Source organism: Perna viridis, chromosome 3 (assembly GCF_037379345.1).
Source record: "Perna viridis isolate PV_CMFRI_1.1 ecotype Kerala chromosome 3, ASM3737934v1, whole genome shotgun sequence".
Lineage (NCBI taxonomy): Eukaryota > Metazoa > Mollusca > Bivalvia > Mytilida > Mytilidae > Perna > Perna viridis.
Window position 1 is genome coordinate 27,038,640 of NC_142447.1, and position 6,962 is coordinate 27,045,601.

The following is a 6,962-nucleotide window of genomic DNA, read 5'->3' on the forward strand; positions in this document are numbered from 1 at the left end:
GCGGTCAGATAACCGTGCTATCTTTGGAATTTTGCATCGAATCTGTCAATGGAATCTTGGTTCCATTAATTATAAACGACCATCATAAAAGTTTTACACCTTTTGTAAATCGCTTAAGACCTCGGGTGTGTTGTGTCCCTCTCTTACAAATCATTGGAACGTTTGTATTCAGGATTTTACATCAATCTCATTAAGTATCAAAGTAACTTAGACTGATTTCATTCTGTTTCAAATGAAAGCTTTAGAGGCTATGGAGAAATGAATGATACAAACATACCCCTGATTTCAAGAGTTCTGTCCCTTACTCTAGGTCTATTTCCTTAAGAATGACGCCAGAGTTTAAAAGGCTACACGTGCGCAGAACGTTAAATAGGTCAAGACTGTGGTTCCAGTGCAAAACTCCAAAGTAAACGCGAATTCTGTGAATGATTACATACACTTCATGGGTAAGTGATCTAACTCATCTCGCAACCAATTTAATGTGCTCAGTAAAGTTATTATTCAAAAAGGCAAAACAGTGACTTTTAATTCAACGATCTCATTGGTCGTTTAGGCTACCCAGACACCATAGTTGTATACGCGAGACACCGCTGTTCAGTTGTTTGTTTTTATGATGTCTTTAATACTGGATTAATCCAGTTGGTTTAAGCTTCCAGCATCACACCGTCAATTTTCGGTTCAAAAGATAATCGTTTATTGGCCTTGGTCATGAACGATTGAAACACTCTCACTTCTCGACATCGGAATGTAAGAAAACAGAAAACAAATCCACACATCTTTAAAAGATGCATCATCATATTTGTAGTAGGTATTATGAAAGTGAAAAAAAATACAGAAAATGATATATAGATCTTAGTTGTGAAAAACATACATGTATGTTTGTTCCCTCAATTCTGCGAGTCCACGTCTTAAAACCAGGTCTTTGGCCTTGGTTACTGAGTCCGAAGTGACCAAAGAACCCAAATATTTAAGTTGTCACCACTACATATCAATTAATACGAATACTTAATTCGGGACACCCTGGTTATGATATCTATCCTTATAGAAGTTCAGTAGGTCAGATAGGTAGCATGGATATTTTTCAGTGATGTTGTTATGGGGTATTTACTCTTTAATGGCCTTGGGTATAATTTTGAATAATCGCTCTTTACTTCCTCGCGTGCAACAAACTAAACTTTAATTATGCGTCTGATTTTTTCGGAATATCATTATTATTATTTTTTTTTTTTAATACACAGACACTTGTTTCGGATATGTTTTACAATGTTACTGTAAACAATCTGAAATATATATATATATATATATATATATAGTATAAACAAGTGGTGAGAAATATTTGTAATTCAGTTTTGTGTTCTATTGTTTGTTCTTGGACTAGGGACACACCAAGATTACTTTCGTCAATTCCCGGGATATATGGACATCTTAGTGAATCGGTCACACTACCTCTAATTGTTCCTTACCCGAAACATTTTATTGGGTTTTAGAATTCATGGTAAATTTTCCATATCGGATACTTATTACATGTACATTGTATTATAGTCCATGGGCTGGGAGGATACACCGTGCACCGTGCACCCCACTCCTCAAATTCATGGTGATTTTAAGGTACCTTTATATCTCCCATTACCGAATCAAAGTCAAAGGATATTCTCGGATTCCTTTTCAGTATATGCCTACATTTGTACCCCAATGGGTCAAAAAGCCAAGATTTTTGTGACTCAATTGTTTGAGCGTCTAAGCCTTCCTGAGAGAGCATGTGTGAACAAACTAAACAAAAAGAGGTATCATCATGTAGCCCAATCTCTAAGCTTTACAATGGTTCCAGGAAAATTGCGATAACAGGGTTTTGGAGTAAAATGAAAAAAAAAAAATGAAAATCGCTTAAATTGACACATTTTTCCATGTCAAATCCCATTTTTTTCATTTTTGGATTAATTCTGACTACGAAAATTGCCAAAATTCATCGAAAGAACCCCAGACGAATAAATTGTAATAATACTAAAAAGAAAATACCAAAACAAGCCATTTTTACTGAAGCATAAATGATCTAGGAGTTTTGACATTTTTTTTCATTTTACCCCAAAAACCCGCAGTTTTCTTGGTACCATTGTCAAGCTAAGACATTAGGCTACATGATGATACATATATATGTATTGTCTCACTCGATACCACCAGAGGTTGTCCTATTCAGTTACATCATGTGCTAATGTTCGCGCTCTAGATTTATTTACGATGAAGTATGACTCGGTTAACGAAAGCCATGTATTTTCATATAGCCTAGCTGGCTAAGTGGTCTACGGCGTTGGACTTAGTACAGGCGGTGTTGTTATAGATGTCAGAGAAGGGAAGGGGTTCGAATCCCGCTAAGAGAGCGAACACATTTGCATCGCAACTTTGCAACCTCGTATCTATTCTAGGGTTGGGATGTAGTTTAGACTTGATTATATATATGTATGCGTCCTTGTATTAACATACTATGTTGATCCTCGCCGTGCATGCTATGTATCTACATAGTAATGTACTAGAAAGTAAGAAGGAAAAGTTGCCTCACCCCATTAGACTTCTTATATGTATTATATACTTGGTATATTGTTACAGATCCTCTTTTGTTTTACTCGATACCAACAGATGTTGTCCTATTCAGTTACATCATGTGCTATTGTTCGCGATTTAGATTTACTTACGAGGAAGTATCACTCGGTTAAGGAAAGCTATATTTTCACATAGCCTAGTTGGCCGAGTGGTCTAGGGCGTCGGACTTAGTGCAGGCGGTGTTGCCATAGATGTCAGAGAAGAGAAGTGGTTCACATCCCGCTAAGGGGGCGACCAAATTTGCATCGCAACCTCGCATCGATTCTAGAGTTGGGGTGTAGTTTAGACTTGATTATATATAATATGCATATTTCCAGTTTCGTTTATACATGTTGTCACTGATATATATATATTCATATTTTGGCATTGAAGGCAAAGTCCACCAGGAGAATTTGTTACCATATGGTTTAAATAGGGGTTAATTAAAAATCAGACACTTCAACTGACTTCACTAAGTCTCTAGATAGTACTTTTAGAATGTTATGGGTTCAATATGGGAATACTAGCATGAATAAGATCCTTCAGTGAATTTTAAAAGTGTAAGTGTTTGTAAAATCGGAAAAATCAGATACACGCATGTCAAAACCCCATTGATTTGACAATACAATACCACTTAAGGATGCCGCAGTTTCTCTATTTGGAAAGACTGTTATTTGATCTCTGCATCATTGGATTTGCTCAGAAATTTTTCACTAGAATCTTAGAAAAATGAGGTTTTTGATAGAGTTATCTGCCCTTGAAATGTTTTCAGTACATTTCTATGAAATTGTAACTCAATCGTCCACCATGATATGAAAAATCTTGTCTGTTTTCCTTGACTAATGGCGAAAGTACTAAAATTAAACTATCAAAATGGTGCTTTTTTTCATACCTTGTTTCACCCGCTGCCTGATTCTTACAGATACTGACACTACTTATATCGTTCGCTTGAATTTTTACGCCGCAAATAACAGTCAAAGTGCAAAAATATGGAATAAAAGCGAAGATAAAAAGAAAGGACAGGGATCGAATTCAAACGTATCTAAACGCAGTTTTTTTTTGTTGTAAGTGGTTAATATTGTACTCTTACTTTTTTTTTTTAAATTCACCATTCTGGTTACGAAGGACATTCAATAAACACAACAAAATTCGCGATGCATCGTAGTATGCAGTGCACCAGTTTGCGAAATATTCAGGTTCGATGATTGGTTTACGTGGAACACCAAGATGAATTAATACAAAACATCCAACATACTGCATAACTGAACTACAAACTACTAGTTGGCCTTTCCCAGTTCCTAAATTTCAATTTAATTGAAATTCGATTTAAAGATCTTTGGATAGAAACTGTCTGTCAAATCATTCAAACTTATGCCACAACCGTTGAAACAAACCATGCCTTTAGATACGTGTCCCTCTCACATAGCTACATCTCAGTTTATCAGCTATATAGCTCAAGTCCTTCAAGTTATCGCATAGATACACGTGTGTCGTGTAAAAGCGCTTAAGTTTCTGGGCACCTAGTTCCAGAGACATGCACGTACATTAACATAAACACCAAAGCCTTAGAATAAAATTTCAAGTTATGTCTGGTGCAGGAAACACTCGCCATGCACTTCTAAGGCCCTGAAGCACCTACAACTCTATCACTATAACACATGGCCGAATAGCCAACTAGAATTATTATTACAAAAAGCAATATCACCAGACTGCAGACTAATACCATTCATGAGAAATGTAATCGAAATTCCTATGCCATTGTCTATAAGCAAAGTTTCATTTTTATTTGTCATCTCCGGGCTTCCGATGTCACGAGGCGGTAACCGTAATAAAAATACGCAATACAGTGGGTAATTGATCAGGGTGGTTTCGGGGGTTATGCTACCTTTTTGTTAAAAGTTTAGCAAAAAATGAGCGACAAATATTAGCCTGGAACAGGAAGTGTAGTCCTTGTCTACCGCCTGGAACCCTCTTTCTTCATATAAGTTTCTTGATCGGAACCATTGCCCCCTTATTGTAATTTCTAGCATATGGATCCGCCAGGCCCTGCATGGAATTTCTGAAGACAATCTTCCCAATTGGCACTCAGCATTGCTCCTTTTCATCTCTATGAGCGATGGTTATATATAATCTCGAAGGGTTATTATTTCCAGCTAATCATCAAATGGTTTATTATGCGTCTAAGAATATTGTATTTGTAGGCGACAAATTGAATATTATATAATGAACGATTGGTTTATTCAGGTAAATGCATAAAAACAAACAAGTATTGGTGAAGTTAAAGGACAACTATTTTTTTTTAATTGGATTGTTGTTAATACAAACAAAATTAATCATCATATTTAGTTCACAGAAAAAGTTGTTTATTGGGTCTGTTTATTGGCGTAAATAACATAGAAATAAATATGACAAATTAGAAATACCTATAGAGTGCATTTGAACCTCAATGGGGTATGCCAGTGGGACTATTTTCGTGCGGTAGTGTAAGATAATTTCAGATGCCAACAGGCTTTACAAACCTAAAGGCTCTGGCGACTGCTATATCAATTTTGATCTTAAACCTAAATTGAGTATTCCCGAAGCAAATTGTACACCAATTAATCACTTGTAAATAACATCCCTTAAGTGGAATTGTTAAAATTATCTACTTTACGTGATATATCAAGATCCAGTTGGATTCCAGGTTGGTTTTGTGCAAAACATAAGGTACCTTTTCTCATTTTCAACTGACTTTCAAATTTATATCAATGATTTATTAATTTTGCCACTATCTGAATATTATACCCATATCAAGTAAACCTACAAAAATAAGTTAATATTGTCAGAAAGAGTAAACAAGGGAACCAAGACTCAAGAACATAATCCAAGGCCAAAACCAGACAGAGAAGACAGACACACACAAAAAATGACATGAAACAACCAAAACAACATGCACACAGATACAAAAGTAAACGAGCAGCCCCAACGTCACTAAAAACTGCAAGCACGTACCTGGTGCACTGGCAGGGTAGGCGTCCTCTGCTGTTCTAGAAACACTAGCAGAGTTGCTAAAAAAATGTCAAGTTTGTGGTAGACGAAAGAGAAAAGGACCTGGACCTTTATGAGATATGGTGAACAAATTTGGTTGTTATGGTGCAGATGGAAACACCATAATGATCCACAAATTCACAACGACCATAAAAGTTCTGTAGTGACTACTTTAATAACCCTGTTCCAGAGGACTAATTGTCTAGCACAGTATATAAAATCTGCTTAGTCTGGACAAGCCCTGACATGTCAGATAAGTTGTGAAATGAAAACTCAATCCAGGTGGGATGTTGCTTGTATAACAAATGTTTTTACGGTTCAAAGTTTATTTTTAATTTCATAGTTTTAATGGGGAGCGTGAGGGCGTTCGAATCCAGGTCTTTTTATGCTTTATAGAAATAAATATTCAAGATCTGTTTTAATATTTCAGGGTCACATTTTTAGGAAATAAAATAGGTATGGAATACATGGATCCTTGTCATGGGGACATTTATTACATTTATATTATAGATAAAAGAATTATATCCAGGCTTTGAAAGGATTCTGTAACATATCACGGTCCCGTGCAGGTCCGGGTGTTAAAAGAATAGGCCTGCAGCAGCGCTAAGCTTGTCGTAAAAGGCGACTAAATAGTGCTCAGAACCCTAGCCGGGGGCTAGGACGCTCTGCCCACAGAGCAACTGGGATGTGTGCCCCAGGTGGCGAAGTGGGGTACCCCTGTCGTGTTACATGCTGGGGTTGTCAGGCTATAATACGGAAAACCTGACCGCAAACCATAGTGGTGCACCGTGTTGGGAAAGATGCCACGTTCCTCGCACGTTAAAGAACCCTACTGTGGTATTCTCCCGGAGTAGGAACCATAGGGCTCCGCCACAGGAGGCTAAATTGCCCGACCCTACCCATCACTCCCTATTTCCAGTGGCAATCAAAATTTTTCGACCCCATTGTCCTTGTGTCCCATCCCTTTTTCATTTCATCATCATTTCATGTTCATTTTATCATCAATTTCATGTTCATTGTCTGAATATAGCTGAAATATTGCTGCTCGGACGTTAAACCCCAACAAACAAACAAAACATGTATCATATCATGGTGTATTTTTACAAATTGCCCCCTTGAAATAATAGGAAATTACTTTTCAGGCAAAGGTACACAATAATTTCAAAGATTTTTCCTTGTAATTAATACCACAACAGAACCATTATCAGTTTTGGAGCTTCAAGAATAAAAAGGTTCAAAATTTAGGACCATCATACAGTGAGACTTTTAACTGATAAAAATCTGGTATGCACTATCCTAGACACTCAATAGCTCTGTTGACAATAATGTTATTTACTGGACAAAACATTCCTAGACCTTTA